Source organism: Natrix helvetica (genome assembly GCF_964273705.1).
Source record: "Natrix helvetica genome assembly, chromosome: 1".
Taxonomy (NCBI): Eukaryota; Metazoa; Chordata; class Lepidosauria; order Squamata; family Natricidae; genus Natrix; species Natrix helvetica.
The window spans coordinates 80839019-80853248 of NC_138548.1; the positions used below are offsets into that span (position 1 = coordinate 80839019).

At 41.7% G+C, this 14230-nt stretch overlaps 1 protein-coding gene across 1 annotated transcript in view; it reads right to left on the reverse strand.

Moving 5' to 3' along the window:
* Positions 1–7520, reverse strand: part of LARGE2 (LARGE xylosyl- and glucuronyltransferase 2) — a 30238-nt gene extending 22718 nt beyond the window's left edge. The window contains exon 1 of the mRNA XM_081939795.1: positions 7278–7520. The gene's annotated coding sequence lies outside the window, so the exon portion shown is untranslated. The remainder of the gene's footprint in view (positions 1–7277) is intronic.
* Positions 7521–14230: the final 6710 nt, after the last annotated feature.

Sequence of the window (14230 nt, forward strand, 5' to 3'; positions counted from 1 at the left end):
ATATTCTATATTTTCTGTATTTTTTTAATTTTACTATTTGCTAACTACAGTCCCATATGTGAGAAAAACCAAATAAATAAAAAAATCAAATAAATAAACTGCTGAAAATCGCAAAACTCAGGCCTGGTCTCAAAGGATCCAATGAAGTTCTTAGAAGTCAAGGAGGTATAGTGGTTAACTCTCAACTCAGCTTACTTCACACAATCACACCTAAGTGCGGATCTTGGAAGAAAGGTGAAATAGAAATAAAATACATAAATAATGCTATAATACTTAATACAGCTATGGTCAGGACTGGAAGCCATCTTTTGCATCGGGCCTTCCGGCCTTCCACATTCAATGATGTAGGAAAATGGTGGTGGTGGGGGGGGTTATATGGAGTATGGGAGATATATAGTCAAAATAACATTCCTTTCTCAGAGACTCAAGAACATCTTGCCCTGCACCTGGAGGGGCGTGACTGGGAGGCATCTCCAGTTGGGATGGTACCTGATTGAATCATGTGACGGACATGTGGGTGCTGGGCAGGGACTTGGACTTTCATTTGGGTGGAGAAAACCTGGAAGCTTTCAGAGTCGGGTTTTCCCAGATGTGCCAATATGACATCTCTAATAAAATGGAATTTTGAGGAACTTCAAGCCTCAGAGTTTTCTTTTGTTGGGAGGTATTACTTGGAACTCTGACATTAACCCGAATCTTGCCCAGGGCCTACATGTCCATCACATGGCACAATCAGGCACCATCCCAACTGGAGATGCCTCCCAGTCACGCCCCTCCAGGTGCAGGGCAAGACATCCTTGATTCCCATACTCCATATAATCCCCCCTGTCATTTTTCCACAGCATTGAATGTGGCAGGCCAGAAGGCCCAATGCAAAAGATGGCTTCCAGGCCTGACAGCTATTTCTGTTTTTGCCTAAGTAACTAATGTTGGTTTATACATTTACCCCACTTTTCTATTTTAAAACACGCATGAGCTACATCATATTTTCTGCTGAAAGAGAAACCAGTAATCTCTGAGTATCCAGGCAATTGTTAAATACTTGCATCTCACCCCACTTCAAGAAGTGATTCCCCCCCCCCTTTCCTTCTCCTGAATCCTTTTCATCTCGTGTGCTGTGACTTTCTGCTGCTTAAAAGCAGGGATTATCTGTTTTTTTTAAATTATTATTACTGCGTCTATCACTCTTTTCGCCTCCCGGATGAAGAGTAATTAAAGCTTTAAATAAGTAGCCATACTTTTCAAAATCATCCATGAAGTAGAAATGTAGGGAGTGGTCCAAAAAAACCCAACTGTTAACACAGAAATTCATCTACAGTATATATATGCAGTCTAAATCCATGTTTTATGATGATTTAGAAGCAACGTTTCTCATATTTTCTCAGTTGGCTACATCTGATTTCTTTCCCTCACAACTAAACTAGCAAGTGTTAGAGAGAAAGGCAAAAAAATCATTGTGTACTATTTCTAGCTTAATGTCCCACTGTTTCACAAAACAAATCCTTAAACCTTCAGCTGGTGTTAGCTTACTGGATTCTTAATGACCAAAGGTAATTTTCAACCAGATCAAAGCTCCATTCAGACTAATGTGTCACTAGCTAAACCAAGTGGAAAACATATTATGAATGCCTGTTCCTTAATTTTCCTGCTTGGTACAATGAGAAGGCTTTAGTGTTCTTTCCTTCCTATTTATATAGTGCCACTTGCCAAGATGATGATCTCTTGTGATTCCATTTTGTATTTTAGTGGCACAGATATATCCCGCACAAAGGAGCTGAGAAAGCCTCTGCAATGCTTTAATGGGGAAAGGAGAAGAAACTAATAATTAAAGGATATACCTAAATTGCCCTAAACGTTTGGAGAGACAATTGTAAGAACCACACTTCTTTTTTTTTAAGAAGAATAAATCTACATTTTCAATTTATTGGACATGTCACTGCAACTCTGGAAGTTACCTGAAGAGCAAAAGCAAGAAAAGCATACTGGAAAGGAGATCATCTCCCATAAGCAACAATTCCCTCAGACCCATGGATTCTATATTCCTCCTCCTTTGAGCAGTTCATTCATTCTCTTCCCCCTACCCCCTTTTATCTGTAGAGGGCTGAAGAGTGCCTGTTTGCTCTGTATGTTTGAGGCCGAGGAGGAGGAGGAGAGAAGCATCCAGGTTGAATGCTAGAAGACTTGCCCGAACTTTTCTGCTGGTTCTGTGGGCGTGGCTTGGTGGGCATGTCATGTGACTGAGTGGGCATGGTCAACTCAATGTCATTCACAGCAAGGTGCCGCCCCACCTTGCCATAAGTGATGTTGAGTTGGCCACACCCACTCAGTCACATGAACCCCACCAAGCCACACCCACAGAACTGGTAGTAAAAAAAATTGAATCCCCCCACTGCTGAAGACCCTTCACTTTTGAATACCAAGCATCTTAAAACCTCAATTATCACAAGATGGAAATAAGAAAGGGCTGGTTCTTCCTCCCTGCAATGATCAAAACTGCTGTTATTCAGGAAAAGTTCAGTCTTTCTTAGAAGCTTCTCCAGGGCTCATGAAGCTAAGGCCAAATCTCTCCAAAAGGGGGGGGGGGGGAAGCCTATTATATTTTTTTGTAAAATGCTAGTGTGTTCACCTATCAAACTATGATTTCCTTTAAACTAGAATCCAAGGAACAAGCCAGATTAGTCCTACAGATAAGCAAAATATTACAACTTGTCTTGTTTTGTTTTCTCCCTTTTCTACCGTTAGTAATCGGAAATTAGAGGAAAAAGCTTGAGAATCAATGCCGGTTGTGTTGCATTTGCCTTGAGCCTCTGTGGCTTGGGCAAAACACAAATATAAACAAGGACTAAGCCAGAATTTCAAAATCAACCAGATTACTAACCAGAATTTGGATATAAACCAGCCATTAGGATAGCTATGGACTAATATTTTAATCTCACCATAATGACCAGATAAAGACGATATCAGATACTTCTTAATGTACCCTTAGCTTTGATTACTACCATCTATATATGCCTTTAACAAGAAAGAAGAGCAAACCACTAATGCAATAGCCCCCTCCAGAAGCTTCTTCCCCCCCCCCAAAAAAAACCAAGGAGATATGCATCCATTGAACATGGCGCTCAAAATGAAAACCTTCCAAAAAGAGAGCAAAGGATTTTCCATACCAGTCTTTTCTGACCTGGATCTTCCCTGAAATAGGGATTTCAACTTCCAAAATTACTTAGCTAATCTAACCCATTGCTAAGGACTTGAGAAATTGGGAATATTCTGACCTAGGCTTCCCAAGATGAAGCAAACTCCTAGTCCTCACAAAAAACCCTTTTATTAATTTACAGTGAATTCTGCTCATTTACATCCAACCAAGTCTTTTAAGGGAGGATTTACAGTCACAGACCTTATCTGGCTTGGAGAGCTGACAGGCCGATATCTGCAAAACTTGGCAAGGAGTCTCGGAGAGTCAGGAACCAATTAAGAAAACTAATTGTCTCCTACAAACTCCTCTAGGAGGGGCCATTCATCGTCCGCTTGTGGCCTTACTCCCAAGTTGACCCCTGTTCTTTAGCTGTTCCCTTCATCTGGCAACTCTGTGCATGTGCACACTGGGAACTGTTCGTCTGCCTCACTGATGTCTGACTCTGAAGGCAGCTGATAACTGGCATAGGGCTCTGGCCCCCTCTCTGCCTCTGACACAGAGCCCTCTTCAGAGGCTTCCCCAAACTCATGTTCCTCCCCAACCTCCTCACTGTCCGAATCTGCTGCCAGCTCTGCTGGCCACTGGTGGGCCACAACAGGAAAGGACACTGATGAGCTCCTAGGCCAGAAGGTCTGCCTATAAAAAGAAAGTCATAATGTAAATTGTTAAGGGGGAAAAGTTAACAAAAAACAGGAAAATCTGAATAGAAAATCACTGATGCATTAGTTCTCATGTAAATGCTGAACAACTGCTAGAAAACTGGGAACCCTGCCTATGTTCTGCATAACAGCTGGAGGCCATGCAGCAGCCTCTCCATTTAGTCATTGGGAGGGTAGGACTATTGACTTCTCTTCTATTCTGAGCACTTGGGCCTCTTGTTGCAAAGATCTTTCCATGAATCTCTAGCAAAGGAGAGGAAAAGAAAAGGAAAAACATTGCCCGTGACCCTGGAAACTACTTTCCACTGGGAATAAATAAATCTGCACCATTGCTTTCTCCCATATTCATTAATTTAAAAAAGTTATTCAAGTTCTTTCCATTCTATTTATGGTGGAATGTGCTAACATAACTTACTTTAAAATGAAGCTGTTTTCTTTCCAAACCTTTATAATGATTCTTTGATAAGGAACATTGCTGTGGCCTGCCAGCAGCCAGCAGAGCTGGCAACAGATTCGGACAATGAGGAAGTTGGGGAGGAACATGGGCCAGTCCCAGAGTCTGGGGAAGGTTCTGATGAGGGCTCTGTGTTGGAGGCAGAGACGGGGCCTGGGCCGTATGCCAGTTATCAGCTGCCTTTGGAGTTAGACATCAGTGAGGCAGATGAACAGCTGGAGCCTGCTCCCAGTGTGCACATGAGCAGTGTTGCCAGACGAAGGGAACAGCTAAAGAACAAGGGTCGCCTAGGGGAGTAAGGCCACAGCTCGATGATGAATGGCCCCTCCCAAAAGAAATAAAAGAGGAGCGAAAGGGGAGTGGAGTTTGCAGGAGACAATTAGTTCGTTTAATTGGTTCCTGACTCTCTGAGACTCCTTGCCAGGTTTTGCAGATATCGGCCTGTTAGCTCTCCAAGCCAGATAAGGTCTGTGACTGTAAATCCTCCCTTGAAAGACTTTGCTGGATGTAAATGAGCAGAATTCACTGTAAATTAATAAAAGTGTTTTTTGTCGGGACAAGGAGTTTGCATCATTCTCTTGGGAAGCCTCGGTCAGAACAAACATTGCAGAGCGGCTGCTCATCCAAATAGTGAAGCCCAGCCCACAGCAAATACGTTACCGTAACAAATGTAACAGGTGAATTAAACTGGCTTGCAGAGTTTACTGGATACGGATGCAAGCTAAACATATGGAAAACAACAAAGCTTTTTTGTAGCTCTGCCTTGGATTTAGATCAAGTCACAAATGTATTTTCTTCACTTATTTCAGAATAGCAGTTTCTGACAAACAAAAGAGCTGCCAGTGAGAGAAGCTACTTCCACTCCCCATCCAACCTTTTCAGCTGCTGACTTTTTCCTTACCATATAACTATTTGAAGCATTGTTTCCCCGATTTTGCCTGTCTTACAACATGTTAGCCAAACATCATCTGATCAATTAAGCTGCAGCTTGTGAAAGCTTTCTTTCTCCTACTAGTTATCTGTCTGTCCATCCATCTATCCATGCGTCCGTCCATCCATCATCCATCACATTTTGGAATTACTCGTCTGCCTCACAGAGGGGCTCTGGACAGATGTCCATTAAAATATTAACACATAAAGATAGTATAGAAAAGTTTAAATTTAAAAAGAGGTAAGGATGATTAAAACAATGTTTAAAAATGAATTAAAAGGCAAAGGGAGGGCCTTTCAGGGTGTTAACCAGCCCCAAAGCTGTGTGCTTTTTTTGTGTTCTTTAACCAAGGCTGCCGAGCCATTATTTCCACACCTTTTATCTTATGCCTTTTCAATAAAATTTGTTAATATGACAAGGTGCTACCAGACTCTTCCTGTTTTTAAATGGATCACAGTAGGCTTATAGATAACATTGGGAAAGCCACACTAATCAGTACAGACAATAGAGGACAAAAAGCCACCTTAAGGTGTTGGGCAATAAAATCTCAACCTTTGCAGTGGGAGTCTGTCTAAAGGGCAGATTGTGAAAGCCTGATTTAAAAAGGGAAAAGGAGAAAGGAGAGAGAGGAAAACAAACTAACTCAGCTGCCTACTTTTAAATGGATTTTCTAACGAACTGCTAATCTGGAAATAATTTAGAATAAACAGGAGTGGGGCTGTCAACAAAACCTTATGCTGCCCTCACATTCCCATTAACTCCCATGTTGAAAGAACATTCTGCTTGTTGCCAGATGTTTTCTTGATAAAACTCAAATAGTTCCCAGGGCTTATCAGAAAGACTTTTCAACCAACCTTCCTGGATAGTGCAGTGTAAAGGAGACTATCTTTTGAAAATCCAACTTTCACTCTCAGGGGCCATCTGAGGACCACCTTCTGAGCTTGGAGCCAATTGGGTCAAATCTAGTTAATGCTTGGATGGCTGACTGTCAGGAAATCCCAGAGATGTAGGTTAGTTTGGGGAGTTTGGGGGGGGGGGAAGGACACATAAAAGAGACAATGCAAACCAATTATATACTGTTGCAAAAATAAAGGCTACCCAGATGTTTCCATGAAATGAACAAAAGAGAAGCTTAACTGAAGAAAAGAATACCTTGCCTCCCCCCATTCCAGAATTAAGAAATGTCCTCCCTTGGGAGATGCACTTAGCCTCCACTTTCTTTTAGAAAATGAGTTAAGACACAGCTTTTTAATAAGCATTTTATAAAAACAGATTTTTTTAAAATGGAATGTGTTTTAGGGTTCTATTTATTTTTGTTTCTTCTTATTTTGGGATGAATTTTATATTATACTGCATAAATTGAACATTTTGATTATTATTACTTTTTTTAAAAAAAAGAACCTGGTGCCTGTCTTTAACTACCCAAATCCTGCTTCTGGGAAGGAAAACGGGTCATATATCCAATAAATGAATAATGCAGGAATTGGGGTCTTGTTTTTCGGTGGCCGTATGTTTAGGTCCTCCCCAAGATGGCCATAGCCCAGCCAGCAGGTCTCCCTGTATTTTAGTGGGGCTCCATATGGCCGATCTTAAGTTTAAGAAAGCCATTTGTTCCCTCCCCGCAAGATTGAAAGGTCGTCAGTAGGTCGTCCCCAGAACTAGGTCTCTACGTGTCCTTCACAGGCTAATAAACAACATCGCCGTTCAAATACAGTAGAGGCAAGGTATTTGCCACGCGTCCCGAGAACTTATTTCTCAGCAAAAACAAAGGAAGAAAGTTTTATTTCGCCTTGGGGACGAAGCCAATCTCGACCGCGGCTTCAGCAGACTGGCAGACAAACAATTCGAGAACAGCTCTGCCCAATCTGGCCTCCCCAGATAGGGACGAGGTATAACCACCATGCCCCCCCCCCCGAAATCACGCAAACCAACTGCGAGCACCAGCCTGCAACGCGCTTAAACGCAGGACAGGATCCACCAATGTTGTAATTCACAGGACCTTTTCTGGACCCCCCCCCCCCCAAGCCCTCTTCTTCACACCTGCTGCTAACTGCGGTCCGGGCGACCTTGCGTGCCTCTTCTGAACTTTGCGCGCAGCCGACAGCGCCGCAGCTGCCTCGTCTGGATCGCTTCCCCCGATCTTTGGGATCGGCGCGCAACCGTATTTGCTAGCGCCGGGATCCTCTCCGGAAGGAGGACAAAGGCGAATAAAGAAAACGTTGCCTTCACTTTCTACCGGCTCCAAGAACTCCCGGGTCCTTTGCCAATCGGCCGGGGCAAAAGACCTCCGTCTGTCCCGCCTCTTATGTATACCGTGTTCCCTCCCCCTCCCCCCCCCATCTACCTTGACTGCGAGTCTTTCCTTCCCACGAAACGAGCTTTCCCCTCGGAGCGGCGGATGCCCTTTCCCAAAGGCTGACGCACCGCGAAAAGCGAGGAAGAGTGCCCCCCCCAACCTTCAGAAGGCCAACGCGTCCCTGGAAAAAAAAAGGGGGGGGGGATTGCGTGGTCCCAGAGGCCGAGAGGTTCGCCTTAATTTGGTGTAGCCTTCCTTGGGGTCCTGACGCGGCCCCTCCTAACCGCACGGGGTGGGGTGGGGGCGAATCTCGAGAGCCCACCCGTGTAGCTCTCCTTTGCAGCTCCTTCCTTTGAAAGCTTCAGGGGCACGTGCCCGGGATTCTCGGTTTCTTCTCACCACTTTGGAATGCGTGTTTTACTTTTCCCTCCAGGGCGCGATTGTTTAAAAAAAAAAAGTGACATGCATGGCTTGTTTAGTAGTTTGTAAATCCCAAGAGGTCTGTGAGATTGAGATTAACGCCTGGAGAAAGGGAGGAAAAGCAAGAGGCAGAAGCGCCCCCTTAATCAGGAGGGGGCTAGGTTGAAAGGGGGCTTAGCAAAGGCCAAGCAGCCTGCTGGAATGCCAATTATGCGGAGGCTGCTTGTACCTGCAGCTGCGTCCCTCCTCAAGGCCCCTGAAGAGAGAGGCTCCCAGGGATTCCCGAAGGCACAGGCAACATTTTGGAAGTGTGCTCGAGAAGTAAGTCAATGTGAGCACCTTTCGTGCGTGGGCTCCATCCCCACTAGACACGTCTGGACTTGTGCAGCATATGATAGGCAGAAAACCTGTCCTGAAACCACATTTTTTCCCACTGCAAAACTAGGAGAATCCTTTGGGAGTGGCGTCTAATTTCCTCTGCACTTCCCTCTCTAATGGCTATAAAAGGTGAGGTGCCAAGTTTTTCTAAACTTATTGCTTTAACAAAGCCTTCTTCTGAAGCAGGGTATCTATTTAAGCAAGCTTCATTTGGGTGAACTGTGACAGTGAAATGTTGACATCTTTCTATTCCTAAGTACCACAATATGTGCAATTTACTTTTTCCAGATAGCTGCCTTATATTTGACCAGTGATTTCATTAAGAAATCTACTACAGTCCCCTTTACTTTCTTGATTCATCACCACAGGAAGAGGGGAGAGAGACTTATGCCTTTTTATTAACTTGATGTTACATTAATTTATGTTAAGTTGATATAGCAATAGCACTTAGACTTATGTAATGCTTTACAGTGGTTTACAGCCCTCTCTAAGCGGTTTACAGAGTTACATTGTAATACCAATTTCCTAAATCTGAAAAAAATCACAGCTTTTTAGTGTCGCTTTTTGTTTTAATTTGAAATTGTTACCTTGTCAGCTAGTCATTTCTCTCCTCACCTGAAACTCCTGACCATGTACCAAGGCCAACCTTTTATTTTATGCCCTTTAACTGTCCAAATTAGTCCATTCACCCAAAGATTTTGTGGTTTGTCGGTTATTGATAAGAAGGCAGAATTTCCTTGTACTCTTGTTTTATTATATTTGGTATTGCTTGACTATTATTGCTTGTTTTCATTTTTTACTCTTGCTTTTATTAATATTAAGGAGATAAAATTCTACTTTAGAAGGAAACAGAGGCTTGGGATCATCTTTGGCAGATAAAAAACAACAGGAGGCCATAGAAACTGCAAGCCCAACTGCTGTGCAACAAACAATGCCATCACACCAATGGTAAGATGCAACAGGCAGCAGAACTGAGGTTTGTTTATAGAAGAAAGGATGGGAAGCATCTCACCATTTGTTCCAAACAACTGGCCCAACCCTATTGAAATATCTAGGAAAACAGCGTATCATTACAGGCCAATTCCCCACCTACCTATTATTTAAATCTTCTATGGTGGGATAGTGCAGATAGGGGACTAAAAAGACAGATAACATCACAGAACATCACTTTTTCTTTCATTATCACTTTATTCTGCATTGAAGGCATTCAGCTCTTCTCTACAATGATACAATTCTATAACATCCCACTGAAATATTTTTAAGCCCAGATTCCAGAAAAAATATGTCTGACACCCCAGCACAGATATTAGAGGGTTACGATGCTTTCTGCCAATGGTGGAAAACCCTGAATAGGATGTGCGGCTTGTATGTTATCTGTCAAGACATTTGTTTAAATGGGGCAGAGTATCCCTCCCTGAATGTATCTGTGAGGCTCCTCATTTGACACTAGATCACAGTGACTATTTGCCACTTGAGAGCAGGAGGAAAAGCAGATTTTCTTCAGCTAACAAATATGGCACTTAATTGGATAAACGACCCAGATATCAATTTATAGAACACTTGCTCCATTTGCATGAAGCCACGTATTTTAAAATGTAACCTATAACTTACATCTAACTTGATTTCCTCATACCTTACAAAATTGACTACATATTTCTATCCCACCATATATATATATTTACTACTGTTAACTATGTACTTTATGCCATATGCTAAATAAATAAATAAATCAGAGGTGTGCGCTTATGATCTTACTTCAGCTTTTCTTTTCTTTACAGATCTGTGAAGGCCAGTTACTTTTTCATCATTGTTGTAACTGCGATCATGAGGCAGTTGCTAAGTATGGACTATTTATACTATCTTTTTTTCTTTAGGACTTTTCATTTCCGGATGCTTCATATAAAGCAGAAAACTCTATGATCTAGACCTGGAGGTATAAAATGAACAGCCCAGATAAAGGAGGCTTATGTTTCCCCAATCCTGTACTTTCAATTGTGACAATTGGTTATAAGAAAACATCCTTCTCTTTCCTTGCAAGAAGACTTAATCTTTCCCTTCATGTTTCCAAGCTTTGAGCGATGTTCCTCAGCAGTTCCTTGCTTGCTTTGCACAAATATTGGTAGCAATATGATTGGAGGTTTCCTAGTAAGGGTATTCTTTGTTAACCAGTTTACCACGAGAAGGATGTGAATCAGTTCATTCTATCTTGCCTCCCTAAAGCTAACATCCTCTTATACTATGTACTTTATATATTCTTTTGACATTAGCTGGCCAAAAAAAACCCCATAATTTTCTGTCACTTTTTAAAAATTCTAGCTTCTGTTTGTCCTTAACTATTACATTGCATTCTGCTTTGTTCACATACCCAGAACAGTGCTGTTTGAGGTATTCACTTCCTTAAAACATTTTGATTAACTTCAATTCTTTGTCAAATGACGCCAGTAATATACGCAACAACCAACAGCACCTAACCAACCTCAGCTGATCTTGGAATCAAAGCAGGCTCATCTCTGGTTAATACCAGGATTTGGGGGGGGGGGCGGGGGGCGGATAACTATCTGGAAATATCACAGCCGTAACAATGTCTGGGAAATTTTTAAAAAATACAGAAGACAGTGGCAAAAAAGCAGTGCCAGAAAACGTACTTGTCTTTAGGGAGACTTTACTTTTTATTTGTCACATTAGATCAGTGTTTCTCAAACTTGGCGACTTTAAGTCCTGTGGACTTCAACTCTCAGAATTCCCCAGCCAGCTATGCTGGCTGGGGGATTCTGGGAGTTGAAGTCCACAGGACTTAAAGTCGCCAAGTTTGAGAAACACTGCATTAGATTAACACCAAGCAGTTATTCTCTGTTGCCTTAACATAAAATGTGTTTTCATTGAGGAACTAGAAGTCTTCTAGAAGCAGAAGGATAGCTGTTGGTTGGAGATGTTTTAGTTCTGGATTTCCTTCACAGGAGAGTTTCAATGGTAATGATCTACAATATTCTTCCTTTCAAGTCTTCTGCCCTATGGTAAGGTATCGTCTATATTGCAACCTTCCTGAACTTAGTGATCTGCAGAGGTTTCAGACCAAGTCATGGGAATTGTAGTTCGCCATGTTTGGATGGTGCTAGAATAAAAAAAGGTAGATCTTTTCTTGCTACCATTCAGCCTCTCTGCAGAGAAAGAACCACACTTGCCTTTTGTCTGTGAATGCGGAGCTAAAACTCATCAAGTTACAGTACTTATGATGCAAATGACAAGGCTCAATTTATGTCATTACGAGACCCCAAAATGGCACTAAATCCATTGTTAGTTACAGGACATTTTTTTTTAAAGGTGATGCTTATGTCATAAAAATAATGGAAGGACATTATCCATTAGTCCAACTTCCTTTGCTTATTGTTTCTTTTTTTCTATATTTGAGCCTAAGGGATTTTTTCATTTGCCTAACACATTGTTTCACATGGGAGACCAAGAGGAAATCTCAGAGCTATATGCTAAATCAGAAAACTGAAAAAAAAAAACATGAAGGAGTGAGAGCACTTACTTATCATTGCCAAAAATTACATGGCTATATTCAGAAAGTGTCTGGGTGTCAAGCTTAACTTGAAGGATTAAACCAGAGGTCGGCAACCTTAAACACTCAAAGAACCACAAAAGTCCTAAACAGAAGCCCCCCCCCCTCTCATTCAATTCTGGAGCCAACCGGAAGTCCGGTTCCCCCACCATAGAGTCTCCTCCTAGTGTGGCATCCTTTTTCCTTTACCTGTCCTAACCAAAAACTCTACCAATTGTGGAGCCGACCGGCAACAGGGAGCCTCAGCAGAGGGATGAAAGAGCCATGGGTTGCTGGCCCCTAGATTAAACTAATAAAATCTATAGAGAATACAGCATTTAACTGTTCCACTTTTCTTTAAGTGAAAAAGCAGTTATGCAAGACAGATGACAATGCAGGACAAAAATTCAGAGTAGCATTGGCCCCCTGTGCAATGACTTGACAGTTCTTTTATTCTCACCCAGACTGAACCCAGCAATGGCTCCCCTTTTTTAATGGTCCTGAGACCTCCTTCATTTCCATTCCGAGGACCCAGCCATCTCATGTAAACTTTATTTTAAATGCAAAATAGAAGTTTTCAATGGGAGAGAGGCATAGATACACACAGATTTGCTGAGAACATGTAAGGTAAACTGAGACATAAAATCCATAAAGCCTAAATAAATAATCTCTACAGGTAGCCCTCATTTACTAGCCACATTCAGGACTGGCAACTCTGTCACTAAATGCCACAGTTATAAAATGAAATGTCATGTGATTATGAAAGATGTCCTTTCTATTGCAGTTGTTAAGCAAATCACTGTAAGTCAATTACGTGAGACATAAATTTGTGGTAGTGGTTCTACATAAATAATCAAAGAAAAGGAGATGTCTGTAGCTGCCCCATCTAACTTTTATCTCTGCTCAAGCCCTAGCATCCCTCTGCATCTGTTCCCATAAAGATGACAGATTTTAATCAGGCCCCTATGCAAGTAATTGTTCTGCATGGGCACACTTGGCAGGCATGGCTTTCCCCATTATTTTGGGTTAATGACTAAACTGGCAACTACAGAGATCAGGGCTTTTGTAAAGCTATCTGACATTGCTTGAGGCTCTGTTGATGTCACACTCTTTCAGATCTCTCCTGCACATGGATAGTCTGCCCTCTTCCACTTACATCCAGTTCCTTTAACCCTTAATCATTCTTTCTGCCTTCAGGGAAAAACAAACAAACAAACCTTATACTCTTCAGGAAGATGACCTTAAATAGCTCACTTAAAAAAAAAGAAAAAAAAGAACATAGGTTAACTATCCAATTACAGAAACATACAGCAGCAACATTCCAAAATGCTGCTCAGGATGGGAATTTTGTTTTGGGAAGTGATCTCAAAGGCACCACGACAATTGTTTAAATAGCACAAATCTGGGGCTCGCTCCTTAAGAAATAATACAGAGATGTCACCTTGGAATGCAGTGTTCCAAGCTGTCAAGAGATTGTGCTGATAACCTGATACCGGGGCAAGGACAGATAGCAGGCACAGTTGGTGTTTCTTTGGCACAAATACACCATGTAGCGAATTCCACCCACACACCACAGATCCTTGCTGGGAAGAGTTATTTCTGGTCCTGTAGTATCCTAGCAATTCACAAGTCTCCTTTTTGGTCTAAATAGAAGCAACACACTAAAAATAGGGAAATCTCTATGAAAAAAGGTAACTGAAACAATTTGCACTGCCCAACTTGCTTTCCATTTCTTTCCATAGCAAGAATATCAGGTGTTTCAGAGATATTTATTTGCAACTCTCCCTCTCTTTGTATCCATGTATTTATGTACGTACGTACGTACGTATGTTTACAACAAATTTTAAAATAAAAAAACAAATAGTCTTTTATGGAACTAGGTTTCTTATATCTAAAACATGGCACTATCCTCATAGCTCACCCTCCCAACCACACACGCATGTAGAAGCATACATATAAAATTGTTGTGGGCCACTGGGGTCAAACAGACAAAAAATTGCAATATATAATTAAGAAAGGCCATGTCTATAAATGAAGCATTGAAACGTATTGGAGAAAAGGCCATGTTTTAAACTGTATATATGGTGTGTGTGTGTGTGTGTGTGTGTGTGTGTATGTATATGTGTATGTATGTATACAGACTTACAGAAAGAACGCAGCTCTGATCACATTTTAAGCCCACAGCTTGAAGATGGCAGGTGAGATCCTGCCGAAACGTTGCAAAGACAATCTCAACCTTACACGGGAAAAGACCCGAATACAACAAAACCAGCATACCTACACCCGTGAAAATCTACGAAAACAAATATATATATATATATATATATATATATATATATATATATATATATATATATA